A 22,292-nucleotide genomic window follows, 5' to 3' on the forward strand; every position below is an offset into this window, starting at 1 on the left:
TCCATCTCTCCTCTATCCCTCCTCCCTATCCTCCATCTCTCCCTACTATCCCTCCTCCCTATCCTCCATCTCTCCCCTACCTATCCCTCCATCCTCCATCTCCCCTACCTGTCCCTCCTCCCTATCCTCCATCTCCCCCTACCTATCCCTCCCTATCCTCCATCTCCCCCTACCTATCCCTCCTCCCTATCCTCCATCTCCCCCCTACCTATCCCCTCCTCCTTATCCTCCATCTCTCCCTACCTATCCCTCCTCCCGATCCTCCATCTCTCCCTACCTATCCCTCCTCCCCTATCCTCCATCTCCCCCCTACCTATCCTCCTCCCCTTTATCCTCCATCTCCCCCTACCTATCCTCCATCTCTCCCCCCTATCCTCCTCCCTATCCTCCATCTCCCCCTACCTATCCCTATCCTATCCTCCATCTCCCCCTCCCTATCCTCCATCTCTCCTACCTATCCTCCTCCCTATCCTCCATCTCCCCTACCTATCCCTCCTCCCTATCCTCCATCTCTCCCCTACCTATCCCTATCTATCCTCCATCTCTCCTCATCCCTCCTCCCTATCTCCATCTCTCCCCTACCTATCCCTCCTCCCTATCCTCCATCTCTCCCCCTACCTATCCCTCCATCTCCTCCCCTACCTATCCCTCCTCCTCATTCTCCATCCTCCCCTCCCTATCCCTCCTCTATCCTCCATCTCTCCCCCTACCTATCCCTCCTCCTATCTCCATCTCTCCCTACCATCTCTATCCTCCATCCCCCCTACCTATCCCTCCTCTATCCTCCATCTCCCCTACCTATCCCTCCATCTCTCCCCTACCTATCCTGCCTTCCCTATCCTCCATCTCCCCTACCTATCCCTCCTCCCTATCCTCCATCTCTCCCCTACCTATCCCTCCTCCCTATCCTCCATCTCTCACCTACCTATCCCTCATCCTCCATCTCTCCCCTCCCTATCCCTCCTCCCCATCCTCCATCTCTCCCTACCTATCCCTCCTCCCTATCCTCCATCTCTCCCCTCCCTATCCCTCCTCCCTCATCCTCCATCTCTCCCCTCCCTATCCCTCCTCCCTATCCTCCATCTCCCCCCTACCTATCCCTCTTCCCTATCCTCCATCTCCCCCCTACCTATCCCTCTTCCCTATCCTCCATCTCCCCCCTACCTATCCCTCCTCCATCCTCCATCTCCCCCTACCTATCCCTCCTCCCTATCCTCCATCTCTCATCCCTCCTCCCTATCCTCCATCCTCATCTACCTATCCTCCTCCTATCCTCCATCTCCCCCTACCCTATCCCTCCTCCATATCTCCCCTACCATCCTCCCCCCATCCTCCATCTCTCCCCCTACCTATCCTCCTCCTCCCCATCCTCCATCTCTCCCTACCTATCCCTCCTCCTATCATCTACCTCTCCCCTACCTATCCTCCTCCCCATCCTCCATCTTCCCCTACCTATCCTCCATATCTCCCCCTACCTATCCATCCTCCCCATCCTCCATCTCCCTGCCTATCCTCCTCCCCATCCTCCATCTCTCCCCTACCTATCCCTCCTCCCCCTACCTCTCCCCTACCTATCCCTCATCCCCATCCTCCCATCTCTCCCCTACCTATATCCTCCCCATCCCTCCATCTCTCCCCCCTTATCCATCCTCCCCATCCTCCATCTCTCCCCTACCTATCCCTCCTCCCCATCCTCCATCTCTCCCCTACCTATCCCTCCTCCCCATCCTCCATCTCTCTCGATCCTATCCTCATCCCATCATCTCTCCCCTACCTATCCTCATCCCCATCCTCCATCCTCCCCTACCTATCCCTCCTCCCTATCCTCCATCTCTCCCCTACCTATCCCTCCTCCCTATCCTCCATCTCCCCCTACCTATCCATCCTCCATCTCTCCCCTACCTATCCCTCCTCCCTATCCTCTACCTCTCCCCTACCTATCCCTCCTCCCCATCCTCCATCTCTCCCCTACCTATCCCTCCTCCCCATCCTCCATCTCTCCCCTACCTATCCCTCCTCCCCATCCTCCATCTCTCCCCTACCTATCCCTCCTCCCATCCTCCATCTCTCCCCTACCTATCCCTCCTCCCCATCCTCCATCTCTCCCCTACCTATCCCTCCTCCCCATCCTCCATCTCTCCCCTACCTATCCCTCCTCCCCATCCTCCATCTCTCCCCTACCTATCCCTCCTCCCTATCCTCTACCTCTCCCCTACCTATCCCTCCTCCCCATCCTCCATCTCTCCCCTACCTATCCCTCCTCCATATCTCCCCCTACCTATCCATCCTCCCCATCCTCCATCTCTCCCCTACCTATCCCTCCTCCCCATCCTCCATCTCTCCCCCTACCTATCCCTCATCCTCCATCTCTCCCCTCCCTATCCCTCCATCTCTCCCCTACCTATCCCTCATCCTCCATCTCTTCCCTCCCTATCCCTCCTCCCCATCCTCCACCTCTCTCCCTACCTATCCCTCCTCCCTATCCTCCATCTCTCCCCTACATATCCCTCCTCCCTATCCTCCATCTCTCCCCTACCTATCCCTCCTCCCTATCCTCCATCTCCCCCCTACCTATCCCTCCTCCCTATCCTCCATCTCTCCCCTACCTATCCCTCCTCCCTATCCTCCATCTCTCCCCTACCTATCCCTCCTCCCGATCCTCCATCTCTCCCCTACCTATCCCTCCTCCCGATCCTCCATCTCTCCCCTACCTATCCCTCCTCCCGATCCTCCATCTCTCCCCTACCTATCCCTCCTCCCGATCCTCCATCTCTCCCCTACCTATCCCTCCTCCCTATCCTCCATCTCTCCCCTACCTATCCCTCCTCCCTATCCTCCATCTCTCCCCCTACCTATCCCTCCACCATCTCTCCCCCTACCTATCCCTCCTCCCTATCTTCCATCTCTCCCCTACCTATCCCTCCTCCCTATCCTCCATCTCTCCCCTACCTATCCCTCCTCCTCATCCTCCATCTCTCCCCTCCTTTCCCTCCTCCTCCATCTCTCCCCTACCTATCCCTCCTCCTATCCTCCCATCTCCCCTACCTATCCATCCTCCTCATCCTCCATCGTCTCCCTACCTATCCATCATCCTCGTCATCCGTCTCTCCCTACCTATCCCTCCTCCTATCCTCCATCTCTCCCCCTACCTATCCCTCCTCCTCATCCTCCATCTCTCCCCTACCTATCCATCATCCTCATCCTCATCTCTCCCCCTACATCTATCCTCCTCCTCATCCTCCATCTCATCCCTACCTATCCCTCCTGTCCTCATCCTCCATCTCTCCCCTGCCTATCCCTCCTCCCTATCCTCCATCTCTCCCCTGCCTATCCCTCTCCCTATCCTCCATCTCTCCCTACCTATCCCTCCTCCTATCCTCCGTCTCTCCCTGCCTATCCTCCTCCCTATCCTCCGTCTCTCCCCTGCCTATCCTCATCATCGTCCTCCGTCTCTCCCCTACCTGTCCATCATCCTATCATCCGTCTCTCCCCTGCCTGTCCATCCTCCCTATCCTCCATCTCTCCCCTACCTATCCCATCATCCCAATCATCCATCTCTCCCTGCCTATCCCTCATCCCAATCATCCGTCTCCCCCTACCTGTCCTCCATCATCATCGTCCATCCGTCTCTCCTACCTATCCCATCCTTCTCGTCCTCCGTCTCTCCCTACTATCCCTCCTCATCATCCTCTCTCCCCTACCTATCCTCCTCATCATCCTCCATCTCTCCCCTACCTATCCCTCCTCCCTATCCTCCATCTCTCCCCTACCTATCCCTCCATCCTCATCCTCCATCTCTCCCTACCTATCCCTCCTCCTCATCCTCCATCTCTCCTACCTATCCATCATCTCCTCATCCTCCATCTCTCCCTGCCCATCATCCCTCCCCATCCTCCATCTCTCCCCCTACGTGTCATCATCGTCATCCATCTCTCCCCTGCCTGTCCATCATCCTATCATCGTCTCTCCTACCTCCCCATCATCCCCTCCATATCATGTCCCCCTCCCTCATCCTCCATCGTCCTCCGTCCTATCCCTGCCTGTCCTATCATTCCATCTTCCGTCTCCTACCTATCATTCCATCTATCCTCCATATCTCCCCCTACCTATCCATCCTCCGTCTCTCCCTGCCTATCCTGCTCCCTATCCTCCGTCTCTCCCCCTACCCATCCTCCTCCCTATCCCTGCATTTCCCTACCTTTCCCTCCTCCTCATCCTCCACCTCATCCTCCATCTCTCCCCTATCCCTCCTCCTCATCCTCCATCTCTCCCCCTACCTTTCCCTCTTCCCCATCCTCCATCTCTCCCCTACCTCTCCGTCCCCTCCTCCCCATACTCCTACCCCCCTCTCTCGCTACTCTACCTATCCCTCCCTATAAGAGGTAGACAACCACACAGCCACACACACAAACACACAGCCACACACACATACACTCAGTCACACACAACACATATATGGCCATACACAAGGGACAGAGCTGTACCTCGAGTTGACACTCTGACATGACAATTGGCTCATTCGTCCCCCTCCTCTCCCCTGTAACTATTCCCCAGGTCGTTGCTGTAAATGAGAATGTGTTCAGTCAACTTACCTGGTAAAATAAAGGTTAAATCAATCCAAATGTCTCTCCCAAGAGAACTATAGAAGGAAATAACATCTCTACCACACATAGTAAACGATAGGAAGTTCTGAGGCCCTTACTCAGTTCCTAGGTTCATCACTGTCACCACTACACACACACACATACTTCCTAAACACACGCTGCAACACACATAAACACCCCCTGTCACTGTAGGACAGACAGAGAGCATGAGATATGACCAAGCATCTCTCATTCAGGTGATTTACTCATCATTCTGACTCCTCCTCCTCAGCCCAGAGTTTACCACCGACCATATCTATAAAGGATGCTGACAGAGACATCCAGTATATTCACACTCTCATTTAAAAACCCACACTTAACATGTCTCCCTTTCCATTGTTCTATCTCACCCGGTGTCTCTCTTTCTTTGAATCTCTCTTCCTCTCCGTCTCCTTTTCCCTCCTGTTTTTCGTCACCCTCTAATCTCTCTCTTTCTGTGTTTATGTTCCCTCTAACCTCTCTCTTCCTCTGTGTTTATGTTCCCTCTAACCTCTCTCTTCCTCTGTGTTTATGTTCCCTCTACCCTCTAACCTCTCTCTTCCTCTGTGTTTATGTTCCCTCTAACCTCTCTCTTCCTCTGTGTTTATGTTCCCTCTAACCTCTCTCTTCCTCTGTGTTTATGTTCCCTCTAACCTCTAACCTCTCTCTTCCTCTGTGTTTATGTTCCCTCTAACCTCTCTCTTCCTCTGTGTTTATGTTCCTCTAACCTCTCTCTTCCTCTGTGTTTATGTTCCTCTAACCTCTAACCTCTCTCTTCCTCTGTGTTTATGTTCCCTCTAACCTCTCTCTTCCTCTGTGTTTATGTTCCCTCTAACCTCTCTTTTCCTCTGTGTTTATGTTCCCTCTAACCTCTCTCTTCCTCTGTGTTTATGTTTCCCTCTAACCTCTCTCTTCCTCTGTGTTTATGTTCCCTCTAACCTCTCTCTTCCTCTGTGTTTATGTTCCCTCTAACCTCTCTCTTCCTCTGTGTTTATGTTCCCTCTAACCTCTCTTTTCCTCTGTGTTTATGTTCCCTCTAAACTCTCTCTTCCTCTGTGTTTATGTTCCCTCTAACCTCTCTCTTCCTCTGTGTTTATGTTCCCTCTAACCTCTCTCTTCCTCTGTGTTTATGTTCCCTCTACCCTCTAACCTCTCTCTTCCTCTGTGTTTATGTTCCCTCTAACCTCTCTCTTCCTCTGTGTTTATGTTCCCTCTACCCTCTAACCTCTCTCTTCCTCTGTGTTTATGTTCCCTCTAACCTCTCTCTTCCTCTGTGTTTATGTTCCCTCTAACCTCTCTCTTCCTCTGTGTTTATGTTCCCTCTAATCTCTCTTCCTCTGTGTTTATGTTCCCTCTAACCTCTCTCTTCCTCTGTGTTTATGTTCCCTCTAACCTCTCTCTTCCTCTGTGTTTATGTTCCTCTCTAACCTCTCTCTTCCTCTGTGTTTATGTTCCCTCTACCCTCTAACCTCTCTCTTCCTCTTTGTTTATGTTCCCTCTAACCTCTTTCTTCCTCTGTGTTTATGTTCCCTCTAACCTCTCTCTTCCTCTGTGTTTATGTTCCCTCTAACCTCTCTCTTCCTCTGTGTTTATGTTCCCTCTAACCTCTAACCTCTCTCTTCCTCTGTGTTTATGTTCCCTCTAACCTCTCTCTTCCTCTGTGTTTATGTTCCCTCTAACCTCTCTCTTCCTCTGTGTTTATGTTCCCTCTAACCTCTCTCTTCCTCTGTGTTTATGTTCCCTCTACCCTCTAACCTCTCTCTTCCTCTGTGTTTATGTTCCCTCTAACCTCTAACCTCTCTCTTCCTCTGTGTTTATGTTCCCTCTAACCTCTCTCTTCCTCTGTGTTTATGTTCCCTCTACCCTCTAACCTCTCTCTTCCTCTGTGTTTATGTTCCCTCTACCCTCTAACCTCTCTCTTCCTCTGTGTTTATGTTCCCTCTAACCTCTCTCTTCCTCTGTGTTTATGTTCCCTCTAACCTCTCTCTTCCTCTGTGTTTATGTTCCCTCTACCCTCTAACCTCTCTCTTCCTCTGTGTTTATGTTCCCTCTAACCTCTCTCTTCCTCTGTGTTTATGTTCCCTCTAACCTCTAACCTCTCTCTTCCTCTGTGTTTATGTTCCCTCTACCCTCTAACCTCTCTCTTCCTCTGTGTTTATGTTCCCTCTAACCTCTCTCTTCCTCTGTGTTTATGTTCCCTCTAACCTCTCTCTTCCTCTGTGTTTATGTTCCCTCTACCCTCTAACCTCTCTCTTCCTCTGTGTTTATGTTCCCTCTACCCTCTAACCTCTCTCTTCCTCTGTGTTTATGTTCCCTCTAATCTCTCTCTTCCTCTGTGTTTATGTTCCCTCTAACCTCTCTCTTCCTCTGTGTTTATGTTCCCTCTAACCTCTCTCTTCCTCTGTGTTTATGTTCCCTCTAACCTCTCTCTTCCTCTGTGTTTATGTTCCCTCTAACCTCTCTCTTCCTCTGTGTTTATGTTCCCTCTAACCTCTCTCTTCCTCTGTGTTTATGTTCCCTCTACCCTCTAATCTCTCTCTTCCTCTGTGTTTATGTTCCCTCTAACCTCTCTCTTCCTCTGTGTTTATGTTCCCTCTACCCTCTAATCTCTCTCTTCCTCTGTGTTTATGTTCCCTCTAACCTCTCTCTTCCTCTGTGTTTATGTTCCCTCTACCCTCTAACCTCTCTCTTCCTCTGTGTTTATGTTCCCTCTAACCTCTCTCTTCCTCTGTGTTTATGTTCCCTCTAACCCTCTAACCTCTCTCTTCCTCTGTGTTTATGTTCCCTCTAACCTCTCTCTTCCTCTGTGTTTATGTTTCCCTCTAATCTCTCTCTTCCTCTGTGTTTATGTTCCCTCTAACCTCTCTCTTCCTCTGTGTTTATGTTCCCTCTCCTCTAACCTCTCTCTTCCTCTGTGTTTATGTTCCCTCTAACCTCTCTCTTCCTCTGTGTTTATGTTCCCTCTAACCTCTCTCTTCCTCTGTGTTTATGTTCCCTCTACCCTCTAACCTCTCTCTTCCTCTGTGTTTATGTTCCCTCTAACCTCTCTCTTCCTCTGTGTTTATGTTCCCTCTAACCTCTAACCTCTCTCTTCCTCTGTGTTTATGTTCCTCTAACCTCTAACCTCTCTCTTCCTCTGTGTTTATGTTTCCCTCTAACCTCTCTCTTCCTCTGTGTTTATGTTCCCTCTACCCTCTAACTCTCTCTTCCTCTGTGTTTATGTTCCCTCTAACCCTCTCTCTTCCTCTGTGTTTATGTTCCCTCTAACCTCTCTCTTCCTCTGTGTTTATGTTCCCTCTAACCTCTCTCTTCCTCTGTGTTTATGTTCCCTCTAACCTCTCTCTTCCTCTGTGTTTATGTTCCCTCTACCCTCTCTCTCTTCCTCTGTGTTTATGTTCCCTCTAACCTCTCTCTTCCTCTGTGTTTATGTTCCCTCTCTAACCTCTCTCTTCCTCTGTGTTTATGTTCCCTCTAACCTCTCTCTTCCTCTGTGTTTATGTTCCCTCTAACCTCTCTCTTCCTCTGTGTTTATGTTCCTCAACCTCTAACCTCTCTCTTCCTCTGTGTTTATGTTCCCTCTGCCTCTCTCTTCCTCTGTGTTTATGTTCCCTCTACCCTCCTCTCTCTTCCTCTTTGTTTATGTTCCCTCTAACCTCTCTCTTCCTCTGTGTTTATGTTCCCTCTAACCTCTAACCTCTCTCTTCCTCTGTGTTTATGTTCCCTCTAACCTCTCTCTTCCTCTGTGTTTATGTTCCCTCTAACCTCTCTCTTCCTCTGTGTTTATGTTCCCTCTACCCTCTAACCTCTCTCTTCCTCTGTGTTTATGTTCCCTCTAACCCTAACCTCTCTTCCTCTGTGTTTATGTTCCCTCTAACCTCTAACCTCTCTCTTCCTCTGTGTTTATGTTCCCTCTAACCTAACCTCTCTCTTCCTCTGTGTTTATGTTCCCCTACCCTCTAATCTCTCTCTTCCTCTGTGTTTATGTTCCCTCTAACCTCTCTCTTCCTCTGTGTTTATGTTCCCTCTAACCTCTCTCTTCCTCTGTGTTTATGTTCCCTCTAACCTCTCTCTTCCTCTGTGTTTATGTTCCCTCTAACCTCTCTCTTCCTCTGTGTTTATGTTCCCTCTAACCTCTCTCTTCCTCTGTGTTTATGTTCCCTCCTCTAACCTCTCTCTTCCTCTGTGTTTATGTTCCCTCTAACCTCTCTCTTCCTCTGTGTTTATGTTCCCTCTAACCTCTCTCTTCCTCTGTGTTTATGTTCCCTCTAACCTCTCTCTTCCTCTGTGTTTATGTTTCCCTCTAACCTCTCTCTTCCTCTGTGTTTATGTTCCCTCTAACCTCTCTCTTCCTCTGTGTTTATGTTCCCTCTAACCCTCTCTCTTCCTCTGTGTTTATGTTCCCTCTAACCTCTCTCTTCCTCTGTGTTTATGTTCCCTCTAACCTCTCTCTTCCTCTGTGTTTATGTTCCCTCTAACCTCTAACCTCTCTCTTCCTCTGTGTTTATGTTCCCTCTAACTCTCTCTCTTCCTCTGTGTTTATGTTCCCTCTGCCCTCTCTCTTCCTCTGTGTTTATGTTCCCTCTACCCTCTAACCTCTCTCTTCCTCTGTGTTTATGTTCCCTCTAACCTCTCTCTTCCTCTGTGTTTATGTTCCCTCTAACCTCTCTCTTCCTCTGTGTTTATGTTCCCTCTAACCTCTCTCTTCCTCTGTGTTTATGTTCCCTCTAACCTCTCTCTTCCTCTGTGTTTATGTTCCCTCTAACCTCTAACCTCTCTCTTCCTCTGTGTTTATGTTCCCTCTAACCTCTCTCTTCCTCTGTGTTTATGTTCCCTCTACCCTCTAACCTCTCTCTTCCTCTGTGTTTATGTTCCCTCTAACCTCTCTCTTCCTCTGTGTTTATGTTCCCTCTAACCTCTCTCTTCCTCTGTGTTTATGTTCCCTCTAACCTCTCTCTTCCTCTGTGTTTATGTTCCCTCTAACCTCTCTCTTCCTCTGTGTTTATGTTCCTCTAACCTCTCTCTTCCTCTGTGTTTATGTTCCCTCTAACCTCTCTCTTCCTCTGTGTTTATGTTCCCTCTAACCCTCTAACCTCTCTCTTCCTCTGTGTTTATGTTCCCTCTAACCTCTCTCTTCCTCTGTGTTTATGTTCCCTCTACCCTCTAACCTCTCTCTTCCTCTGTGTTTATGTTCCCTCTAATCTCTCTCTTCCTCTGTGTTTATGTTCCCTCTAACCTCTCTCTTCCTCTGTGTTTATGTTCCCTCTACCCTCTAACCTCTCTCTTCCTCTGTGTTTATGTTCCCTCTAACCTCTCTCTTCCTCTGTGTTTATGTTCCTCTTCCCTCTAACCTCTCTCTTCCTCTGTGTTTATGTTCCCTCTAACCTCTCTCTTCCTCTGTGTTTATGTTCCCTCTACCCTCTAACCTCTCTCTTCCTCTGTGTTTATGTTCCCTCTAACCTCTCTCTTCCTCTGTGTTTATGTTCCCTCTACCCTCTAACCTCTCTCTTCCTCTGTGTTTATGTTCCCTCTAACCTCTCTCTTCCTCTGTGTTTATGTTCCCTCTAACCTCTCTCTTCCTCTGTGTTTATGTTCCCTCTACCCTCTAACCTCTCTCTTCCTCTGTGTTTATGTTCCCTCTACCCTCTAACCTCTCTCTTCCTCTGTGTTTATGTTCCCTCTACCCTCTAATCTCTCTCTTCCTCTGTGTTTATGTTCCCTCTAACCTCTCTCTTCCTCTGTGTTTATGTTCCCTCTAACCTCTCTCTTCCTCTGTGTTTATGTTCCCTCTAACCTCTCTCTTCCTCTGTGTTTATGTTCCCTCTAACCTCTCTCTTCCTCTGTGTTTATGTTCCCTCTAACCTCTCTCTTCCTCTGTGTTTATGTTCCCTCTAACCTCTCTCTTCCTCTGTGTTTATGTTCCCTCTAACCTCTCTCTTCCTCTGTGTTTATGTTCCCTCTAACCTCTCTCTTCCTCTGTGTTCATGTTCCCTCTAACCTCTCTCTTCCTCTGTGTTTATGTTCCCTCTAACCTCTCTCTTCCTCTGTGTTTATGTTCCCTCTAACCTCTCTCTTCCTCTGTGTTTATGTTCCCTCTAACCACTCTCTTCCTCTGTGTTTATGTTCCCTCTACCCTCTCTCTTCCTCTGTGTTTATGTTCCCTCTAACCTCTCTCTTCCTCTGTGTTTATGTTCCCTCTAACCTCTCTCTTCCTCTGTGTTTATGTTCCCTCTACCCTCTAACCTCTCTCTTCCTCTGTGTTTATGTTCCCTCTAACCTCTCTCTTCCTCTGTGTTAATGTTCCCTCTACCCTCTAACCTCTCTCTTCCTCTGTGTTTATGTTCCCTCTAACCTCTCTCTTCCTCTGTGTTTATGTTCCCTCTAACCTCTCTCTTCCTCTGTGTTTATGTTCCCTCTAACCTCTCTCTTCCTCTGTGTTTATGTTCCCTCTAACCACTCTCTTCCTCTGTGTTTATGTTCCCTCTACCCTCTAATCTCTCTCTTCCTCTGTGTTTATGTTCCCTCTAACCTCTCTCTTCCTCTGTGTTAATGTTCCCTCTACCCTCTAACCTCTCTCTTCCTCTGTGTTTATGTTCCCTCTAACCTCTCTCTTCCTCTGTGTTTATGTTCCCTCTAACCTCTCTCTTCCTCTGTGTTTATGTTCCCTCTAACCTCTCTCTTCCTCTGTGTTTATGTTCCCTCTAACCTCTCTCTTCCTCTGTGTTTATGTTCCCTCTAACCTCTCTCTTCCTCTGTGTTTATGTTCCCTCTAACCACTCTCTTCCTCTGTGTTTATGTTCCCTCTACCCTCTACCTCTCTCTTCCTCTGTGTTTATGTTCCCTCTAACCTCTCTCTTCCTCTGTGTTTATGTTCCCTCTACCCTCTAACCTCTCTCTTCCTCTGTGTTTATGTTCCCTCTAACCTCTCTCTTCCTCTGTGTTTATGTTCCCTCTACCCTCTCTCTTCCTCTGTGTTTATGTTCCCTCTACCCTCTAACCTCTCTCTTCCTCTGTGTTTATGTTCCCTCTAACCTCTCTCTTCCTCTGTGTTTATGTTCCTCTAACCTCTAACCTCTCTCTTCCTCTGTGTTTATGTTCCCTCTCTAACCTCTCTCTTCCTCTGTGTTTATGTTCCCTCTACCCTCTAACCTCTCTCTTCCTCTGTGTTTATGTTCCCTCTAACCTCTCTCTTCCTCTGTGTTTATGTTCCCTCTACCCTCTAACCTCTCTCTTCCTCTGTGTTTATGTTCCCTCTAACCTCTCTCTTCCTCTGTGTTTATGTTCCCTCTAACCTCTCTCTTCCTCTGTGTTTATGTTCCCTCTAACCTCTAACCTCTCTCTTCCTCTGTGTTTATGTTCCTCTAACCTCTCTCTTCCTCTGTGTTTATGTTTCCCTCTAACCTCTCTCTTCCTCTGTGTTTATGTTCCCTCTAACCTCTCTCTTCCTCTGTGTTTATGTTCCCTCTAACCCTCTCTTCCTCTGTGTTTATGTTCCCTCTAACCTCTCTCTTCCTCTGTGTTTATGTTCCCTCTAACCTCTAACCTCTCTCTTCCTCTGTGTTTATGTTCCCTCTAACCTCTCTCTTCCTCTGTGTTTATGTTCCCTCTACCCTCTAACCTCTCTCTTCCTCTGTGTTTATGTTCCCTCTAACCTCTCTCTTCCTCTTTGTTTATGTTCCCTCTAACCTCTCTCTTCCTCTGTGTTTATGTTCCCTCTACCCTCTAACCTCTCTCTTCCTCTGTGTTTATGTTCCCTCTAACCTCTCTCTTCCTCTGTGTTTATGTTCCCTCTAACCTCTCTCTTCCTCTGTGTTTATGTTCCTTCCCTCTAACCTCTCTCTTCCTCTGTGTTTATGTTCCCTCTAACCTCTCTCTCTTCCTCTGTGTTTATGTTCCTCTAACCTCTAACCTCTCTCTTCCTCTGTGTTTATGTTCCTCTACCCTCTAACCTCTCTCTTCCTCTGTGTTTATGTTCCCTCTACCCTCTAACCTCTCTCTTCCTCTGTGTTTATGTTCCCTCTAACCTCTCTCTTCCTCTGTGTTTATGTTTCCCTCTAACCTCTCTCTTCCTCTGTGTTTATGTTCCCTCTAACCTCTCTCTTCCTCTGTGTTTATGTTCCCTCTAACCTCTCTCTTCCTCTGTGTTTATGTTCCCTCTAACCTCTCTCTTCCTCTGTGTTTATGTTCCCTCTACCCTCTAACCTCTCTCTTCCTCTGTGTTTATGTTCCCTCTAACCTCTCTCTTCCTCTGTGTTTATGTTCCTCTACCCTCTAACCTCTCTCTTCCTCTGTGTTTATGTTCCCTCTAACCTCTCTCTTCCTCTGTGTTTATGTTCCCTCTAACCTCTCTCTTCCTCTGTGTTTATGTTCCCTCCCTCTAACCTCTCTCTTCCTCTGTGTTTATGTTTCCCTCTAACCTCTCTCTTCCTCTGTGTTTATGTTCCTCTACCCCTCTAACCTCTCTCTTCCTCTGTGTTTATGTTCCCTCTAACCTCTCTCTTCCTCTGTGTTTATGTTCCCTCTACCCTCTAATCTCTCTCTTCCTCTGTGTTTATGTTCCCCTCTAACCTCTCTCTTCCTCTGTGTTTATGTTCCCTCTAACCTCTCTCTTCCTCTGTGTTTATGTTCCCTCTACCCTCTAACCTCTCTCTTCCTCTGTGTTTATGTTCCCTCTAATCTCTCTCTTCCTCTGTGTTTATGTTCCCTCTAACCTCTCTCTTCCTCTGTGTTTATGTTCCCTCTAACCTCTCTCTTCCTCTGTGTTTATGTTCCCTCTAACCTCTCTCTTCCTCTGTGTTTATGTTCCCTCTAACCTCTCTCTTCCTCTGTGTTTATGTTCCCTCTAACCTCTCTCTTCCTCTGTGTTTATGTTCCCTCTACCCTCTAACCTCTCTCTTCCTCTGTGTTTATGTTCCCTCTAACCTCTCTCTTCCTCTGTGTTTATGTTCCCTCTACCCTCTAACCTCTCTCTTCCTCTGTGTTTATGTTCCCTCTAACCTCTCTCTTCCTCTGTGTTTATGTTCCCTCTAACCTCTCTCTTCCTCTGTGTTTATGTTCCCTCTACCCTCTAACCTCTCTCTTCCTCTGTGTTTATGTTCCCTCTAACCTCTCTCTTCCTCTGTGTTTATGTTCCTTCCCTCTAACCTCTCTCTTCCTCTGTGTTTATGTTCCCTCTAACCTCTCTCTTCCTCTGTGTTTATGTTCCCTCTAACCTCTAACCTCTCTCTTCCTCTGTGTTTATGTTCCCTCTAACCTCTCTCTTCCTCTGTGTTTATGTTCCCCCTCTAACCTCTCTCTTCCTCTGTGTTTATGTTCCCTCTAACCTCTTTCTTCCTCTGTGTTTATGTTCCCTCTAACCTCTAACCTCTCTCTTCCTCTGTGTTTATGTTCCCTCTAACCTCTCTCTTCCTCTGTGTTTATGTTCCCTCTAACCTCTCTCTTCCTCTGTGTTTATGTTCCCTCTACCCTCTAACCTCTCTCTTCCTCTGTGTTTATGTTCCCTCTAACCCTCTCTCTTCCTCTGTGTTTATGTTCCCTCTAACCTCTAACCTCTCTCTTCCTCTGTGTTTATGTTCCCTCTACCCTCTCTCTTCCTCTGTGTTTATGTTCCCTCTACCCTCTAACCTCTCTCTTCCTCTGTGTTTATGTTCCCTCTAATCTCTCTCTTCCTCTGTGTTTATGTTCCCTCTAACCTCTCTCTTCCTCTGTGTTTATGTTCCCTCTAACCTCTCTCTTCCTCTGTGTTTATGTTCCCTCTAACCTCTCTCTTCCTCTGTGTTTATGTTCCCTCTAACCTCTCTCTTCCTCTGTGTTTATGTTTCCACCCTCTAACCTCTCTCTTCCTCTGTGTTTATGTTCCCTCTAACCTCTCTCTTCCTCTGTGTTAATGTTCCCTCTACCCTCTAACCTCTCTCTTCCTCTGTGTTTATGTTCCCTCTAACCTCTCTCTTCCTCTGTGTTTATGTTCCCTCTAACCTCTCTCTTCCTCTGTGTTTATGTTCCCTCTAACCTCTCTCTTCCTCTGTGTTTATGTTCCCTCTACCCTCTAACCTCTCTCTTCCTCTGTGTTTATGTTCCCTCTAACCTCTCTCTTCCTCTGTGTTTATGTTCCCTCTAACCTCTCTCTTCCTCTGTGTTTATGTTCCCTCTAACCTCTCTCTTCCTCTGTGTTTATGTTCCCTCTAACCTCTCTCTTCCTCTGTGTTTATGTTCCCCTCTAACCTCTCTCTTCCTCTGTGTTTATGTTCCCTCTAACCTCTCTCTTCCTCTGTGTTTATGTTCCCTCTAACCTCTCTCTTCCTCTGTGTTTATGTTCCCTCTAACCTCTCTCTTCCTCTGTGTTTATGTTCCCTCTAACCTCTCTCTTCCTCTGTGTTTATGTTCCCTCTACCCTCTAACCTCTCTCTTCCTCTGTGTTTATGTTCCCTCTAACCTCTCTCTTCCTCTGTGTTTATGTTCCCTCTACCCTCTAACCTCTCTCTTCCTCTGTGTTTATGTTCCCTCTAACCTCTCTCTTCCTCTGTGTTTATGTTCCCTCTAACCTCTCTCTTCCTCTGTGTTTATGTTCCCTCTAACCTCTCTCTTCCTCTGTGTTTATGTTCCCTCTACCCTCTAACCTCTCTCTTCCTCTGTGTTTATGTTCCCTCTAACCTCTCTCTTCCTCTGTGTTTATGTTCCCTCTAACCTCTCTCTTCCTCTGTGTTTATGTTCCCTCTAACCTCTCTCTTCCTCTGTGTTTATGTTCCCTCTACCCTCTAACCTCTCTCTTCCTCTGTGTTTATGTTCCCTCTAACCTCTCTCTTCCTCTGTGTTTATGTTCCCTCTACCCTCTAACCTCTCTCTTCCTCTGTGTTTATGTTCCCTCTAACCTCTCTCTTCCTCTGTGTTTATGTTCCCTCTAACCTCTCTCTTCCTCTGTGTTTATGTTCCCTCTACCCTCTAACCTCTCTCTTCCTCTGTGTTTATGTTCCCTCTAACCTCTCTCTTCCTCTGTGTTTATGTTCCCTCTAACCTCTAACCTCTCTCTTCCTCTGTGTTTATGTTCCCTCTAACCTCTCTCTTCCTCTGTGTTTATGTTCCCTCTAACCTCTCTCTTCCTCTGTGTTTATGTTCCCTCTAACCTCTCTCTTCCTCTGTGTTTATGTTCCCTCTAACCTCTCTCTTCCTCTGTGTTTATGTTCCCTCTACCCTCTAACCTCTCTCTTCCTCTGTGTTTATGTTCCCTCTAACCTCTCTCTTCCTCTGTGTTTATGTTCCCTCTACCCTCTCTCTTCCTCTGTGTTTATGTTCCCTCTAACCTCTCTCTCTTCCTGTGTTTATGTTCCCTCTAACCTCTCTCTTCCTCTGTGTTTATGTTCCCTCTAACCTCTAACCTCTCTCTTCCTCTGTGTTTATGTTCCCTCTAACCTCTCTCTTCCTCTGTGTTTATGTTCCCTCTACCCTCTAACCTCTCTCTTCCTCTTTGTTTATGTTCCCTCTAACCTCTCTCTTCCTCTGTGTTTATGTTCCCTCTAACCTCTCTCTTCCTCTGTGTTTATGTTCCCTCTAACCTCTCTCTTCCTCTGTGTTTATGTTCCCTCTAACCTCTCTCTTCCTCTGTGTTTATGTTCCCTCTACCCTCTAACCTCTCTCTTCCTCTGTGTTTATGTTCCCTCTAACCTCTCTCTTCCTCTGTGTTTATGTTCCTCTAACCTCTAACCTCTCTCTTCCTCTGTGTTTATGTTCCCTCTAACCTCTCTCTCTTCCTCTGTGTTTATGTTTCCCTCTAACCTCTCTCTTCCTCTGTGTTTATGTTCCCTCTAACCTCTAACCTCTCTCTTCCTCTGTGTTTATGTTCCCTCTAACCTCTAACCTCTCTCTTCCTCTGTGTTTATGTTTCCCTCTAACCTCTCTCTTCCTCTGTGTTTATGTTCCCTCTACCCTCTAACCCTCTCTCTTCCTCTGTGTTTATGTTCCCTCTAACCCTCTCTCTTCCTCTGTGTTTATGTTCCCTCTAACCTCTCTCTTCCTCTGTGTTTATGTTCCCTCTAACCTCTCTCTTCCTCTGTGTTTATGTTCCCTCTACCCTCTAACCTCTCTCTTCCTCTGTGTTTATGTTCCTCTGCCCTCTAACCTCTCTCTTCCTCTGTGTTTATGTTCCCTCTAACCTCTCTCTTCCTCTGTGTTTATGTTCCTCTGCCCTCTAACCTCTCTCTTCCTCTGTGTTTATGTTCCCTCTAACCTCTCTCTTCCTCTGTGTTTATGTTCCCTCCCTCTAACCTCTCTCTTCCTCTGTGTTTATGTTCCCTCTAACCTCTCTCTTCCTCTGTGTTTATGTTCCCTCTAACCTCTCTCTTCCTCTGTGTTTATGTTCCCTCTACCCTCTAACCTCTCTCTTCCTCTGTGTTTATGTTTCCCTCTAACCTCTCTCTTCCTCTGTGTTTATGTTCCCTCTAACCTCTAACCTCTCTCTTCCTCTGTGTTTATGTTCCCTCTAACCTCTCTCTTCCTCTGTGTTTATGTTCCCTCTAACCTCTCTCTTCCTCTGTGTTTATGTTCCCTCTAACCTCTCTCTTCCTCTGTGTTTATGTTCCCTCTAACCTCTCTCTTCCTCTGTGTTTATGTTCCCTCTAACCTCTCTCTTCCTCTGTGTTTATGTTCCCTCTAACCTCTCTCTTCCTCTGTGTTTATGTTCCCTCTTACCTCTAACCTCTCTCTTCCTCTGTGTTTATGTTCCCTCTAACCTCTCTCTTCCTCTGTGTTTATGTTCCCTCTAACCTCTCTCTTCCTCTGTGTTTATGTTCCCTCTAACCTCTCTCTTCCTCTGTGTTTATGTTCCCTCTAACCTCTCTCTTCCTCTGTGTTTATGTTCCCTCTAACCTCTCTCTTCCTCTGTGTTTATGTTCCCTCTACCCTCTAACCTCTCTCTTCCTCTGTGTTTATGTTCCCTCTAACCTCTCTCTTCCTCTGTGTTTATGTTCCCTCTAACCTCTCTCTTCCTCTGTGTTTATGTTCCCTCTAACCTCTAACCTCTCTCTTCCTCTGTGTTTATGTTCCCTCTAACCTCTCTCTTCCTCTGTGTTTATGTTCCCTCTAACCTCTCTCTTCCTCTGTGTTTATGTTCCCTCTAACCTCTCTCTTCCTCTGTGTTTATGTTCCCTCTAACCTCTAACCTCTCTCTTCCTCTGTGTTTATGTTCCCTCTAACCTCTCTCTTCCTCTGTGTTTATGTTCCCTCTAACCTCTCTCTTCCTCTGTGTTTATGTTCCCTCTACCCTCTAACCTCTCTCTTCCTCTGTGTTTATGTTCCCTCTAACCTCTAACCTCTCTTCCTCTGTGTTTATGTTCCCTCTAACCTCTAACCTCTCTCTTCCTCTGTGTTTATGTTCCCTCTACCCTCTAACCTCTCTCTTCCTCTGTGTTTATGTTCCCTCTACCCTCTAATCTCTCTCTTCCTCTGTGTTTATGTTCCCTCTAATCTCTCTCTTCCTCTGTGTTTATGTTCCCTCTAACCTCTCTCTTCCTCTGTGTTTATGTTCCCTCTAACCTCTCTCTTCCTCTGTGTTTATGTTCCCTCTAACCTCTCTCTTCCTCTGTGTTTATGTTCCCTCTAACCTCTCTCTTCCTCTGTGTTTATGTTCCCTCTACCCTCTAACCTCTCTCTTCCTCTGTGTTTATGTTCCCTCTAACCTCTCTCTTCCTCTGTGTTTATGTTTCCCTCTAACCTCTCTCTTCCTCTGTGTTTATGTTCCCTCTAACCTCTCTCTTCCTCTGTGTTTATGTTCCCTCTAACCTCTCTCTTCCTCTGTGTTTATGTTCCCTCTACCCTCTCTCTCTCTTCCTCTGTGTTTATGTTCCCTCTAACCTCTCTCTTCCTCTGTGTTTATGTTCCCTCTACCCTCTAACCTCTCTCTTCCTCTGTGTTTATGTTCCCTCTAACCTCTCTCTTCCTCTGTGTTTATGTTCCCTCTAACTCTCTCTCTTCCTCTGTGTTTATGTTCCCTCTAACCTCTCTCTTCCTCTGTGTTTATGTTCCTCTGCCCTCTAACCTCTCTCTTCCTCTGTGTTTATGTTCCCTCTAACCTCTCTCTTCCTCTGTGTTTATGTTCCCTCTAACCTCTCTCTTCCTCTGTGTTTATGTTCCCTCTAACCTCTCTCTTCCTCTGTGTTTATGTTCCCTCTAACCTCTCTCTTCCTCTGTGTTTATGTTCCCTCTAACCTCTCTCTTCCTCTGTGTTTATGTTCCCTCTAACCTCTCTCTTCCTCTGTGTTTATTTTCCCTCTACCCTCTAACCTCTCTCTTCCTCTGTTTTTATGTTCCCTCTAACCTCTCTCTTCCTCTGTGTTTATGTTCCCTCTCCCCTCTAACCTCTCTCTTCCTCTGTGTTTATGTTCCCTCTAACCTCTAACCTCTCTCTTCCTCTGTGTTTATGTTCCCTCTAACCTCTCTCTTCCTCTGTGTTTATGTTCCCTCTAACCTCTCTCTTCCTCTGTGTTTATGTTCCCTCTAACCTCTCTCTTCCTCTGTGTTTATGTTCCCTCTACCCTCTAACCTCTCTCTTCCTCTGTGTTTATGTTCCCCTCTAACCTCTCTCTTCCTCTGTGTTTATGTTCCCTCTAACCTCTCTCTTCCTCTGTGTTTATGTTCCCTCTACCCTCTAACCTCTCTCTTCCTCTGTGTTTATGTTCCCTCTAACCTCTCTCTTCCTCTGTGTTTATGTTCCCTCTAACCTCTCTCTCTTCCTCTGTGTTTATGTTCCCTCTAACCTCTAACCTCTCTCTTCCTCTGTGTTTATGTTCCTCTAACCTCTCTCTTCCTCTGTGTTTATGTTCCCTCTAACCTCTCTCTTCCTCTGTGTTTATGTTCCCTCTACCCTCTAACCTCTCTCTTCCTCTGTGTTTATGTTCCCTCTAACCTCTCTCTTCCTCTGTGTTTATGTTCCCTCTAACCTCTAACCTCTCTCTTCCTCTGTGTTTATGTTCCCTCTAACCTCTCTCTTCCTCTGTGTTTATGTTCCCTCTACCCTCTAATCTCTCTTCCTCTGTGTTTATGTTCCCTCTAACCTCTCTCTTCCTCTGTGTTTATGTTCCCTCTAACCCTCTCTCTTCCTCTGTGTTTATGTTCCCTCTAACCTCTCTCTTCCTCTGTGTTTATGTTCCCTCTAACCTCTCTCTTCCTCTGTGTTTATGTTCCCTCTAACCTCTCTCTTCCTCTGTGTTTATGTTCCCTCTACCCTCTAACCTCTCTCTTCCTCTGTGTTTATGTTCCCTCTACCCTCTAACCTCTCTCTTCCTCTGTGTTTATGTTCCCTCTAACCTCTCTCTTCCTCTGTGTTAATGTTCCCTCTACCCTCTAACCTCTCTCTTCCTCTGTGTTTATGTTCCCTCTAACCTCTCTCTTCCTCTGTGTTTATGTTCCCTCTAACCTCTCTCTTCCTCTGTGTTTATGTTCCCTCTACCCTCTAACCTCTCTCTTCCTCTGTGTTTATGTTCCCTCTAACCTCTCTCTTCCTCTGTGTTTATGTTCCCTCTAACCTCTCTCTTCCTCTGTGTTTATGTTCCCTCTAACCTCTCTCTTCCTCTGTGTTTATGTTCCCTCTAACCTCTCTCTTCCTCTGTGTTTATGTTCCCTCTAACCTCTCTCTTCCTCTGTGTTTATGTTCCCTCTAACCTCTCTCTTCCTCTGTGTTTATGTTCCCTCTACCCTCTAACCTCTCTCTTCCTCTGTGTTTATGTTCCCTCTAACCTCTCTCTTCCTCTGTGTTTATGTTCCCTCTACCCTCTAACCTCTCTCTTCCTCTGTGTTTATGTTTCCTCTAACCTCTAACCTCTCTCTTCCTCTGTGTTTATGTTCCCTCTAACCTCTCTCTTCCTCTGTGTTTATGTTCCCTACCCTAACCTCTCTCTTCCTCTGTGTTTATGTTCCTCTAACCTCTCTCTTCCTCTGTGTTTATGTTCCCTCTACCCTCTAACCTCTCTCTTCCTCTGTGTTTATGTTCCCTCTAACCCTCTAACCTCTCTCTTCCTCTGTGTTTATGTTCCCTCTAACCTCTCTCTTCCTCTGTGTTTATGTTCCCTCTACCCTCTAACCTCTCTCTTCCTCTGTGTTTATGTTCCCTCTAACCTCTCTCTTCCTCTTTGTTTATGTTCCCTCTAACCTCTCTCTTCCTCTGTGTTTATGTTCCCTCTAACCTCTAACCTCTCTCTTCCTCTGTGTTTATGTTCCCTCTAACCTCTCTCTTCCTCTGTGTTTATGTTCCCTCTAACCTCTCTCTTCCTCTGTGTTTATGTTCCCTCTACCCTCTAACCTCTCTCTTCCTCTGTGTTTATGTTCCCTCTAACCTCTCTCTTCCTCTGTGTTTATGTTTCCCTCTAACCTCTCTCTTCCTCTGTGTTTATGTTCCCTCTAACCTCTCTCTTCCTCTGTGTTTATGTTCCCTCTAACCTCTCTCTTCCTCTGTGTTTATGTTCCCTCTAATCTCTCTCTTCCTCTGTGTTTATGTTCCTCTAACCTCTCTCTTCCTCTGTGTTTATGTTCCCTCTAACCTCTCTCTTCCTCTGTGTTTATGTTCCCTCTAACCTCTCTCTTCCTCTGTGTTTATGTTCCCTCTAACCTCTCTCTTCCTCTGTGTTTATGTTCCCTCTACCCTCTAACCTCTCTCTTCCTCTGTGTTTATGTTCCCTCTAACCTCTAACCTCTCTCTTCCTCTGTGTTTATGTTCCCTCTAACCTCTCTCTTCCTCTGTGTTTATGTTCCCTCTACCCTCTAACCTCTCTCTTCCTCTGTGTTTATGTTCCCTCTAACCTCTCTCTTCCTCTGTGTTTATGTTCCCTCTAACCTCTCTCTTCCTCTGTGTTTATGTTCCCTCTACCCTCTAACCTCTCTCTTCCTCTGTGTTTATGTTCCCTCTAACCTCTCTCTTCCTCTGTGTTTATGTTCCCTCTAACCTCTCTCTTCCTCTGTGTTTATGTTCCCTCTAACCTCTCTCTTCCTCTGTGTTTATGTTCCCTCTAACCTCTCTCTTCCTCTGTGTTTATGTTCCCTCTAACCTCTCTCTTCCTCTGTGTTTATGTTCCCTCTAACCTCTCTCTCTTCCTCTGTGTTTATGTTCCCTCTACCCTCTAACCTCTCTCTTCCTCTGTGTTTATGTTCCCTCTAACCTCTCTCTTCCTCTGTGTTTATGTTCCCTCTACCCTCTAACCTCTCTCTTCCTCTGTGTTTATGTTCCCTCTAACCTCTCTCTTCCTCTGTGTTTATGTTCCCTCTAACCTCTCTCTTCCTCTGTGTTTATGTTCCCTCTAACCTCTCTCTTCCTCTGTGTTTATGTTCCCTCTACCCTCTAACCTCTCTCTTCCTCTGTGTTTATGTTCCCTCTAACCTCTCTCTTCCTCTGTGTTTATGTTCCCTCTAACCTCTCTCTTCCTCTGTGTTTATGTTCCCTCTACCCTCTAACCTCTCTCTTCCTCTGTGTTTATGTTCCCTCTAACCTCTCTCTTCCTCTGTGTTTATGTTCCCTCTACCCTCTAACCTCTCTCTTCCTCTGTGTTTATGTTCCCTCTAACCTCTCTCTTCCTCTGTGTTTATGTTCCCTCTACCCTCTAACCTCTCTCTTCCTCTGTGTTTATGTTCCCTCTAACCTCTCTCTTCCTCTGTGTTTATGTTCCCTCTAACCTCTAACCTCTCTCTTCCTCTGTG

General features: G+C 47.0%; 2 long non-coding RNA genes across 6 annotated transcripts in view; both read right to left on the bottom strand.

The window, feature by feature from the left end:
- Positions 1 to 4,701: 4,701 nt before the first annotated feature.
- The window catches only part of LOC127908773 (uncharacterized), a 29,083-nt gene continuing 11,492 nt past the window's right edge, over positions 4,702 to 22,292 (bottom strand). For 3 of the 5 annotated variants that reach the window (XR_008068377.1, XR_008068378.1, XR_008068376.1), the window contains 3 exons: positions 15,951 to 16,100; positions 6,051 to 6,677; positions 4,702 to 5,317 (listed from right to left, as the gene is read on the bottom strand). This is a non-coding gene — a long non-coding RNA (uncharacterized LOC127908773). Of the gene's footprint in view, positions 5,318 to 6,050; positions 6,678 to 7,572; positions 7,666 to 9,008; positions 9,065 to 15,950; positions 16,101 to 22,292 lie in introns of those variants that run through there. The other 2 variants (XR_008068379.1, XR_008068380.1) reach the window with 2 other exon arrangements.
- On the bottom strand, positions 9,963 to 14,828 carry LOC127908774 (uncharacterized). The gene is made up of 3 exons (XR_008068381.1): positions 14,486 to 14,828; positions 10,863 to 11,427; positions 9,963 to 10,311 (listed from the first exon to the last, which is right to left on the bottom strand). It is a non-coding gene; the product is annotated as an uncharacterized LOC127908774 (long non-coding RNA).

The sequence above is a fragment of the Oncorhynchus keta genome, chromosome 18, assembly GCF_023373465.1.
Source record: "Oncorhynchus keta strain PuntledgeMale-10-30-2019 chromosome 18, Oket_V2, whole genome shotgun sequence".
Taxonomy (NCBI): Eukaryota; Metazoa; Chordata; class Actinopteri; order Salmoniformes; family Salmonidae; genus Oncorhynchus; species Oncorhynchus keta.